This window comes from Phoenix dactylifera, chromosome 16, assembly GCF_009389715.1.
Source record: "Phoenix dactylifera cultivar Barhee BC4 chromosome 16, palm_55x_up_171113_PBpolish2nd_filt_p, whole genome shotgun sequence".
NCBI classification, from domain to species: Eukaryota; Viridiplantae; Streptophyta; class Magnoliopsida; order Arecales; family Arecaceae; genus Phoenix; species Phoenix dactylifera.
This window is the reverse complement of record NC_052407.1, coordinates 3,957,066-3,969,123: the sequence shown is the minus strand read 5'-3', so window position 1 is coordinate 3,969,123 and position 12,058 is coordinate 3,957,066.

Sequence of the window (12,058 nt, the reverse complement as noted above, 5' to 3'; positions counted from 1 at the left end):
TCTTAGAAAAGAGAGTCCTAGAGATGATACTCAGGAGGAGTCGCATTTTAGCTGAAAGCTGATTTGTAAACACCTCCTCTATGGGGGATTGAGGTGGTCTCCCTAGGATGGCCGTAAGGGTCTCAGTCCTATCAGTTGGATGTGTGGGAGCAATCCCCTCTCGAAAGAGGCGGAGGACTTGAGCAATGAGATCCTCCGAGACAGAAATAGGGACATTTGCTACAGTCCCTTGGATACAACCGCCACCCCGTGTGACGGTCCCATAAAATTTCCTAACTAGCCCTGGGTAAGTAGGGAGGTCAAGGGAACAAAAATAATCTAGACCTTGGGCCCTAAGGTGAACCCTTCCCGGAAGAGGAAGTCGAAGTTGACATTCCTCCCAGTGGAGACAACCCTCCCGGCGCACGGACGCGAGGGTATCGATCTAGGCAGAGAAGGAACCGGAGGTGGTGGCCTCATGGGTTCGTTCCACGCCTTGGACCGTCTCTCGGCGCCACTCGCGGTGAGAGGTCTCTTCCGGCTCGGGACGACGGCTTTCCTAGGCATTTTTGACCTAAACCCGAAAGAAAAGATGGAAAAAGGGAGGAAACACGGGGGAAAGGATGAGGAAAGTGGTCGGAGACGAGGTGGAAGACGACTCTAGGATTTTTGAACAGTGGCGGCCGAAAAGAAAGTTTGAAAAAAGTCATTTCGATTAGGGTTAAAAGACGGATTCCCGACCTCAAGTCGACTCCAGTTAAGCGCGAGTCGACTCGGCCTCGAGTCGACTCCTGAATATGCGCGAGTCGACTCGAAATATGGCACATACTCAAAATCTTAGTTAATTCTGTGCCAAAAGAGAGAGATATGGAAATCTTTAGAACTTAAGGAATAATTTGATGATCACGTACGTGAAATCATATATCCAACATAAGCTAATCATCAAAATCAATGAATTAGAGAAGAGTATCACAAGAATGGATCAATCACTCCTAACCCTCTTCTAAGAGTACAAAATCGATCTTCACTCAAGGGTTTTATGAAGATATCAGCAAGTTGATCATCAGTACAAACAAATTCAAGCATCACATGACCATTTAATACATGATCTCTTATGAAGTGATGTCTTATCTCAATATGTTTAGTTCTTGAGTGCTGAATTGGATTTTTAGTTAGATTTATGGCACTAGTATTATCACAATTTATGAAAATCTTATATTGTTTAATGCCATAATCTTCAAGTTGTTGCTTGATCCATAAAATTTGAGCACAACAACTTCCGGCAGCAACATATTTGGCTTCCGCCGTAGATAGTGCAACTGAGTTTTGTTTCTTGCTAAACCATGAAATTAAGTTCTCTCCTAAAAATTGACATGACCCGCTGGTGCTTTTTCTATCAAGTTTACACCCAGCGAAGTCAGAATCAGTGTACCCTATTAAGTTTATGCTTGATTCTTTAGAGTACCATAAACCTATGTCTTTTGTTCCTATTAGATATTTAAAAATTCTCTTAACTGCAATTAGGTGTGATTCCTTAGGATTAGATTGATACCTAGCACACATGCATACACTAAACATGATATCAGGTCTACTTGCTGTAAGATATAATAATGATCCGATCATACCTCTATATAGCTTTTGATCTACTGACTTACCTGATTCATCTTTATCTAGTTTGCATGATGAGCTCATGGGAGTGCCAATCGACTTGTTTCCATCCATATCAAATTTCTTCAGCATTTCCTTGATGTACTTAGCTTGATTGATGGAAATTCCTTCCTTAGATTGTTTGATTTGAAGTCCGAGGAAGTAGTTCAATTCTCCCATCATGCTCATCTCAAATTCACTCTGCATTAATTCAGCGAATTCTTCGCAAAGACGATTGTTACTAGCACCAAAAATAATATCATCTACATAAATCTGCACTACTAACATATCTTTGTTTTTCTTTTTTAAAAATAAGGTTGTATCAACATTCCCTCTAGAGAATTTATGGTCTAATAGAAATTTGCTAAGTCTTTCATACCATGCTCTTGGGGCTTGTTTTAGACCATAAAGTGTTTTATTTAATTTGTAAACATGGTTGGGGTATTGATGATTTTCAAAATCAGGAGGTTGTTCTACATAAATCTTCTCATTAATAAACCCATTCAAGAAAGCACTTTTTACATCCATTTGAAATAATTTAAAATCTTTATAACATGCAAATGCTAGTAACAATCTAATTGCCTCAAGTCTAGCCACAGGAGCAAAAGTCTCATCAAAGTCTATACCTTCTTCTTGATTATTGCCCTTTGCTACTAGTCTAGCCTTATTTCTAACCACAACTCCATTTTCATCAAGTTTATTTTTGTATATCCATTTAGTTCCGATTATTGAGTATTCAGAGGGTCTTTCAACTAAGTTCCATACTTTGTTTCTTGTAAATTGGTTAAGTTCCTCTTGCATAGCATTTATCCAATTTACATCACTTTCAGCTTCTTCAATATTTTTAGGTTCTAAATGTGAAACAAATGCAAGATGATTATTTAAGTTTCTAAGAGAAGCTCTAGTTTTAACAAGTTGTGATGGATCATCTAAGATTAACTCTTTAGGGTGACCGTGAGCATACCTCCAAGCCATTGTAAGCCCATGCTCGGCAATTACCTCTTGACTTGTTGAAGTCTCTTCAATTTGCATCGGTACATCCTCTTGTAAGGTCATGTCATCCATCTTTTCTTCGAGTATCCCTGCATCATCATCAAAAGCTACTCCCTTGCTAGTGGAAGCATCATTAGTCTCATCAAAAACAACATGAATAGACTTGTCAATAACAAGAGTTCTTTTGTTGAAGACTCTATATGCCCTACTTGATGTAGAGTACCCCAAAAAGATACCTTCATCAGATTTGGAATCAAATTTTTCTAGGTTATCTTTGCTATTATTATGAATAAAATACCTACAACCAAAAATATGAAAATAGTTTACTTTGGGCTTTCTATCTCTCCAATGTTCATAAGGTGTTTTCTTTATAATTGGTCTCAATAAAACTCTATTTAGTATATAAAATGATGTGTTAATAGCCTCACCCCAAAAATACTTTGGGAGATCACTTTCACATAACATGGTCCTAGCCATTTTCTCTAGGGTTCTATTCTTTCTTTCAACCACCTCATTTTGTTGTAGAGTCCTAGGAGCAGAAAAATTATGAGTTATCCCCTTTTTACTACAAAATTTTTCAAATAGATGATTTTCAAACTCCGTTCCATGATCACTTCTAATAGCTATAACTGAAGCATTTCTTGCATTAGTCACTTCCTTATGGAATTTCTTAAATATTGAAAATGCTTCATCTTTATGAGCTAAAAACATGACCCATGTGTATCTAGAAAAATCATTTACAATGATAAGACCATACTTATTTCCACCAAAGCTTGTGGTCCTAGTTGGTCCAAAAAGATCCATATGAAGTAGCTCAAGGAGTCTAGTAGTAGAGACACAATTTATAGATTAAAAAAAACTTCTAGATTGTTTGCCAAATTGACACGCTCTACAAATTTTATTTTTCTCAAATTTTAGCTTTAGCAAACCAATCACAGAATCCTTTTTAACTAATTTAGATAGTGTATCCATACTTGCATGACCTAATTTACGGTGCCATAACCAACTTGCATCATTGACCTTAGTATCACTAGCTACTACGCAGCAGCTATTTTTGGCAAGATCTTCAAGATCTACATACATAAACATTGCCACGTCTTAGTCCTTTGAACACTAAGCTATTGTCAATTGAGTTGGTTATGATGCATAAAGATGGCTTAAACAGAACATCAAAACCTCTATCACATAATTGACTAACGCTAAGTAAGTTATGCTTAAGACCATCTACAAACCGAACATTATCATTAAAAGTTGAAGGTGTGATTTGTATTTTACCGATACCAATGATGTGACCTTGGTTATTGTCTCCAAAAGTCACCGCACCTCCTTTCTTAGACTCTAGGGTGAAGAATTGCTTCTTGTCACCCGTCATGTGTCTTGAGCAGCCACTATCCAAGTACCAACTGTGTTTATTGAGCTTGGCTGCAAGACACTCTTACACAAAAAAAATATCATACAATCTTAGGTACCCAAATTTTCTTGGGTCCTTCATGGTTAGTTATGTTAGTTTCTTTTGGAACCTAAATCTTTTTAATCTTTCTTTTAGCTTCTGTTTTTCTATGGTTACATACATTAGCCATAACAAAAACAGGTTACATTTTTAGCTTTACTTTCACCGGCCTTTACAAAGAAGTTTTTAAGAAATTTTTGCTTGTTCTTAGGATTATATCCTAATCTGCCTTTATTAAATACAACTCTTTGACTATTTAGAATCATTTCTAGTTTTTTAGAGCTATAGGTAAATTTCTCAACAATAGGTTTATATTTTTCAAGTTCTTTGGTTAATTTCAAGTTTTCTTCACTCAATGATTTAACATTAGTAATTGAATTATCTTTTAAAGTAAGATTATTGTTTTTAAGTTCTGAAATTTCTTTAGTTAGTCTTTCTTCATCTTTAATTAAGGCATCAGCTTTTTGAGTTAGCAATTTGTTGCTTGTTTTAAGTTCTAAGTTTTCTTTGATAATAGGATCCTTGTCCTTAATCAATTTATCATTTTTATGAATATAGGACTGATTAGCTTGCTTCAACTCTTTGTTTTTAACGTTTATTGTTCTATATTCATCCATTAGTTCATTAAAGGCATCATACAATTCTTCAAAGGTAAAATCTAATTGAGTTTTAGATGTTACCTCATTTTCGTTTGCCATGAAGCAAAAGTTAGCCTTCTCCTTTTGTTCTTCTTTCGATGATGAGGATGAATTATCGGTGTCAGTCCAAGTGGTGATAAGAGCTTTCTTCTTTTTGTATTTGTTGCTCTTCTTCAGCAAGGGACAATCGCTCTGAAATGGCCCAGCTTCTTGCATTCATAACATCCGATTTCCTCACTTTCCTTTTCCTTACCTTTATTCTTGTAGAAGGAACTCGAGGAAACTCTCTTCTTATGGAAGGGCTTCTTTCTATTGATGAATCTTCTGAATTTTCGCACAAGAAGAGCTTCTTCATCATCTTCCTCATTGTCTTCTTCTTCACTGCTACTACTGCAAGAAAGATCCTTGTTAGAAGAAGTAGACTTGTGGGCAATTACCTTTTTCTTATGAGAGGATTCTTTTTCGCTGTGTTGTTTCATTGTGAGCTCATGTGTCATTAGTGATCCAAGAAGCTCCTCGAGTGGTAGCTTGTTCAAGTCTTTTGCTTCTTGGATTGCCATGACCTTGGCTTCCCATGACCTTGGTAAAGAGTGAAGAATTTTTCTGACAAGATCACTGTTAGTATAACTTTTGCCAAGGCTTTTTAAGCCGTTGACAATATCAGTAAATCTTGTGAACATGCAAGAAATGGTTTCATTAGACTCCATTTTAAATAGTTCATATTTGTGTACTAGCATGTTAATTTTAGATTCTTTGACTTGATTTGTGCCCTCGTGGGTCACTTCAAGTCTATCCCATATTTCTTTTGCAGAATTACAAGTAGAGGTTCTATTGAATTCATTAGCGTCCAAGGCACAATAAAGAACATTCATTGCTTTGGCATTTAGTTGTGCCTTCCTTCTATCATTATCATCCCAATCTTTTTTAAGCTTGGATATAGCAATGTTATCAACATAGATAGAAGGAATATATGGTCCATTAATTACGATGCTCCAAACATCATAATCTTGGGCTTGGATAAATATCCTCATTCTAGCCTTCCAATAGATATAGTTAGCACCATTGAACAATGGAGGCCTATTGGTGGATTGCCCCTCACTAAGGGAAGATCCAAAAGGGGTTGTCATCTTAATCTTTAACTCTTTTTAAGGATTGGAACACCAATCAATATAAGAGCACCTGCTCTAATGCCACTTGTTGCCCAAGAAGACAACCCAAGAGGGGGGTGAATTGGGTTTTAATTAAATATAGACCAATTAAAAATATAATGAGTAATTAACTAAATCTATTGCAAGCAAATTAGTTAGTTTACTAGATGTAGTGAGTGAAGAGAGAGAAAGAGACAACAATCAATACAAACACAGAAAAGTTTATAGTGGTTCGGAGCCAACTCTTGCTCCTACGTCCACTCCCCAAGCTGCACTTGGGAGTTCACTATAATCCCTAGGATTACAGCCGATTGTTTTACAAGCTCACAACCCAACTTGTTGTTTTCATGAGATCACAACGAACTCGGTCGGTTTTCACAGGCTCACCGACTAGAACCACCCAATTATTTTCCTGGGTTCACAATCAAACCCAGTTGGTTTTTTCCGGTTCACCAACCACAACCTTACACTGTTGGTTTTATATTTGGCTCACCAACAAACCTTACAACCCTTGATTCAATCCCCTGATTGAATCAAGTAAGAAAAACAAAGTTTGGGAGTTCACAAAGCAAGCTTCTAAAAAAGCAAGTGTGAGAACAATATAAGCAAAGTAGAGTTAGAAGCCCTCAAATAGATTTTAGATGAGGAAGTGGGGGCTTCTCGATTTCTGAGTCTCCTCTTGAATGTGCCAAATGATGGAGGACAGTAGTAGAGACTTGAATGCGAAGGAAGCACTTTCAGATTTGAGTTGAATGCACTTCTTCCTTCTTTTTCTTGGATTTACTCAACGGAAGCTCTTGGTGGTTGACATGCTTTAATGCTTAGATGGAATAGCTCTCTTGTTATCTACTACTGTTCACTCTGGCTATGTAAGTGGTTCCATTCGAAAATTAGCCGTTAGAGAGTGATTTGGAGCCGTTCTGTCCCGTCTGCACATCCTGACAATGTATCCGTTAGGATTGGAGTTGACTCGTACGATCTGGAGTCGACTCGGCTGTTGCTGGAGTCGACTCATGCTTTACTGGAGACGACTCGTCCGTTGTTCAGGATTTGAATTAAAGTGCTTCCCCGTCCTGGAGTCGACTCGGACCAAACCTTATGTCGACTCGCCAACATCTAGAGATGACTCGGGCACTTAGGAGTCGGCTCGTTCTCAGGGTTCCAGAAACCCATCTTTCTATTTTTCTTCCTCGAGTCGACTCGAATTTTTTTGGAGTCGACTCGGCTGTCTTGAGAGGCGACTCGAGATCTTCAGGAGACGACTCGTTCTCAGAGTCCGAAAAATCGATTCTCTGTCTGTTGAACTGATCTGCCTCGGAGTCGACTCGCGCTTTGTTGGAGTCGACTCGGCTGACTTGGGGGTCGACTCTGGAACTCTTGGAGTCGACACGTTCATAGGGTTTCCGAGATTGGTTCTCTGCCTTTTAGACTGCTTTCCTCTAGAAGTCGACTCGGACATAACTAGGAGTCGACTCGCCAAACGTCGGAGTCGACTCGCCAAACGTCGGAGTCGACTCGTAACCTTCTGGAGACGACTCGGTAATAGGGTCTAAAATCCATCGTTCTGTCTTTCTGTCTATTACCCTTTGGAGTCGACTCGGAACCGTCGGGAGTCAACTCGGCAAGTATCGGAGTCGACTCGCTGACAGGGTCTGAAACTCTTCTTTCTGTCTTTCTGTCTGTTCTCAGTCGAAGTCGACTCGTAGAGTACTGGAGTCGACTCGAGCTTGTGCCAGAACCTTTAAACCACCGGAGTCGACTCCTAATCTTTCGGAGTCGACTCGGGATGCAGACTTTGGTTCAAATTGAGTCCAATACTTATCCAAATTACTTTGAACCAAAGCTTAAGGCACTGAACTAAAAATTCACACAAATTTGCCTGAAACACTAGATTGAATTCATTAGTACAACATAAAATATACTCAAATGCTTTGAGCTCATCAAAATCAAATAGGGGTTTACTCAATCACTCTACAGTTCCTCTTTTAGAAGGTGGCAAAGCTAAGTAAGATATTGGCTCACCATATTAAGATTAATCTCTGCCATAAAATATTCTAATCCTAGACCATCTCCTCGATCAACCTCTCAACCCTCTCCTACTCCTCAAGATTCTGGATTCTCTGGCCCTCACTCCAAAACCCCTGAAGAACTTGATTTCTATTGCCATCATAGGATCCTTAGTGCTTTTGCTGATTCTCTATATGATGTGTACCTTCCCACCAAATTGGCTAAGGAACTTTAGGATGCTCTTGAAGCGGAATTGGATTGGATGATGCCAGTCTTGATCAGTTCGCCATATCTACGTTTCGTAAATATGCCATGGTGGATTTCAAATCTATCAGTGTCCAAATCCATAAATTTTAAGATCTTCTAAGAAAGGTTGAAATGACAGGTTGCAAATTCTCTCAAAATTATAGAGTACAAACCATGGTTGGTTCTCTCCCTCCATCTTGGTCGAGTTTTTCTCATGAGTTAAGTATAAGCAAGGCGACTTAATCATATCAGAGATTATAAACTCTATCAGGATTGAAGAAGAGCATCGACTTAAACATAAGCCTAAACCTAATTTTGGACCTAAGATCAATTTGGCCGAATCAAGTCAAACCTAGTTCAAACCCCATGGAAAATTCTTTAAAAAAAAAACCCAAAATCCTTCAAACCTTGTCTCTTCCTCCAAACCTCCTAGAAGCCATAATCGTCTAGATCAGAAGCCAAAAAGGAATGAGACCTTCTGCTTCGTGTGCGGAGGATAAATCATATAGCGAAGGACTGCTACCATAAGACTGAACCATTGAAGAAAAGTTCACCTAAATCTCAAGTGAACATGGTTGAAGATGGTTATGGATCTTCCTTAAGGTTAACAAGTCAAAATCCTATAGTATTCCTTGTCCATTCTTTTTGTGACTGGTGGCTTGATTTTGAAACTAATGTACATATTTGTTTTGATCGCATGTGGATGCTTTACGAAGTGGAGGAGGAGGTATAATGCTTGGGAATGACTCCTCAGCACAAGTATTCGGAAATGGACGAGTGGACCTGAAAATGACATCTACCAAATAATACTTTATTAATTTGTCAATTTATTTACAAAATTCAATCATCAACATGCTGACGATTGACATTTAGGATACATTTCCAACAGTGGAAACACTTCCATTCTACCGGCCCCTATGCTGATGACATGAGGAGCTGACTAACCTTTTTAGGTTAGGATGACCCAGGTGGAGATGGCAATCTCCAAGTGACTGTAAAGTTGAGTAGATCCGTCCATCAAAAGGATCTGACGAGTCTAAGCTAGCTAAAGTCTAAACTGACCTAGGATACCTAGCTCCATCGCCTCGGTCGACGACCATTTGATCTTCAGATCTCAACAACTTGGGAGCTTGACCTACAAGCTTGCACTTGAAAAGATCCAAGTTCTCCACCTTGGCCAAGCAGGGCTAAGAATGGGGAGCAAGCACCTAGCAAGCTGACCTACAATAGATCAAAGAGCCAACCTTCATAGCTATCAGCACAAAAAGTCAACTCCAACAGTTTTCAAAACAAAGAAGGGTTCAATGACCAACCAATCTTTGTGCACTTGCTCGCATTCTTGATTCGTAACTCTAAAAGATGGGTCTGAACCTACCTACAGTTGGCTAACTTGACTACTTTCTTTACTCGAGTAAGAAAAAATGGCTTGGACTTGGAAAGTAGAGGGTAAGTGATGTGGCCTAAATCTCATCCATCTATCACGAGTTAACACATGGCAAGCATTTTGTAACGATTTGAATTCGAAAAATTTGAATTCTTGGCAACGTCCAAACAAAGAAGAAGATTACGACAAATTTAAATCCAGATAAAGAAGAAGGCTATGGCAATCCCTTGATTTTCGTCTTCCAATCATTATAGATCCACACTCCCTCCTCTATATAAATAGAGCAAGGGATCCCAAAGAAGCGGAGGAAGGAATGGCGAGAGGCTCTCAAGCATAAATAGTGAGACGCTCCCAAGGAAAAGCTCTTAAGCTCTCATGGTGAGAAGCTTCTAAGAAAAGGCTCTTAAGCTTTGATGACAATGAGCACTCATGGCAAGAGGCTCTCAAGCTCTCATCACTACCTTTGCATTCAGCTCCTCTTCCACGATCGCCCCTAAGCATTGCATTCTCTCTACATGGGACATGTATCTTGGAGACCAGAATGCGAGTCCCTGAAGGCTGCCCTTCTGTGCCACCCGAGAACGAGCACTGTGCACACAGGACGAGCAACCGCCAATAAGAATCAGACCAAGCTCCTAGGTTGAGTACTCCAAGCCGAGCTCCTATGCCAAGCACTCTAGACTGAGATCCTATGTTGACCTCTCAGGTCGAACACTCTTAGGTCGAACCTCCTATGGCTAAGCTCCCTAGCCTCCGATAGCCGAGTCTCCAATGGTTGAGCTCCCAAAAGCCAAGCTTCCAAATGCCGAGGCCAACCTCTCAGGGCGAGCACTCCAGGTCAAACACTCAAAGCCTACCAATCTAGGAAGACCACTCTACTCTGATGCTTTTTATTATCATGCTATTTCTCTGTATTATTTCAAAGCGCTACCTGATTTGAGCATCGGAGGAGGCCTAGTTGGAGCCGTTCCGGTGGGCATTTCTTTTCTCTTTGTGTGCAGATCCGCAACTTTTCATGGTAGATTGGTGCTTCATTTTTTACCACCGTAGACCGGGCGAATTGGTCTGCATCCTTTGTATCTCTAAATTATTAAATTATAGTTGGACAAAATTTAGCATCAATAATGAGTAATATACCAATTCTGTCTGCAGGCCTAGCATCTTTAAACGTTTGTTTTGCCTGCAGGGCCGCCTAGCATTACCCCAGAGCAGCCACCGCCCAGGTTTTAAACGTTTTCACCCCACCGGGATTGTTAACACCTAGTCATTCGTGCATTGTAGCTTTCCGAAAGTTGATGGAAAATGATAGGTTCCCAACTTCCAAAAAAGCATTTGCCAATGTGGATATTGATGTGGAAAGCATTTGCCGAATGTTTGGTCCGTATGGAATCCGTGTACAATTTGGCCTCATATTATCTTGCCCTCTGTCAAGATATCGACTGGATGAAAATAACATCTACCGGATGAAAATAACGTAATTTTCTGCATGGATATCAATTTTCAAAAAAAATGAGAGGGACTCAATTAAACATAAGAAATCAAAAAAAATAAAAAAATAAATACATCATGAAATCAAGAAATCACTATGACCAAACAAAAGAGGAAGAGAAAAAAAAACAAGATGAGAATCCAAATCTCTCATAGATGGCACTTCCTTGTGGATGTTTTTTTTTTGGACAGTTCTTTTCCGAACGGTATTTTCTTGAAGATTGTCACTTGCAACATGTGGAGATTTACCCTATAGTCAACCGCTGGATCAAGGGACAAAATTGTCTCAAAAAAAAAAATTCAGATTCACCACCTTGAGGTGATCTTGGAAACCCATCCTCAAAGATAGTTTTCCATTACCAAGTTGGCAGTGATTTAAGAAGTGGGGATGATCTAAGATCACTGTCTCGTACTATCACAAGATGCAGCCAAATACGGTAATCTTATCACCTTTATCTATATTACTCTTTATTCTGGTGGATCATCCCATACCAAACACCCACTGGCATGCTTTCTCCCCCACCCAAAATGCTCCAGTTGCCTCAAATTATACACAAAAGATTTACCGAGCCCACAGCAAATGTCAAAAAAATGACAACTTCAAAATCAACTCTTGTGTTTGGTAATAAATTCATGAGTTGCAACAGCTCTCTCTCGCCACTTGGTACAAGAATTGTTCATGTGCACTTAATGGGAACCACATAGCATTACCGGTCTTTTTGTTTTTCTTTTTGGTAAATTAGCATTACCGGTCTTTATGATGCAACAATGGGCATGAGTGATTGTGTATTATTGATGTCATAAATAGTTTTTCCCTCTTCTCCTGCCAAAAAACAACAGAGACGTTTCTTAATTTGCCTGTATTTAATACCATGTAGTTAAAAAATTAAAACGGAAAACCAAGGTTGACCGTTGGCAGACACAGCCACCACTCAATGAACGGGTGCTTTCCTAACCAAGGGTCAAAGCACAGGATGACACTGCGCGGAATCAAAACCTCATAATTCGACAAGTTTCAGTTGTCTCCATGCAAAATTAAAATCTTGCACTCTCGCATTGGGAACGATTTATGCACTCT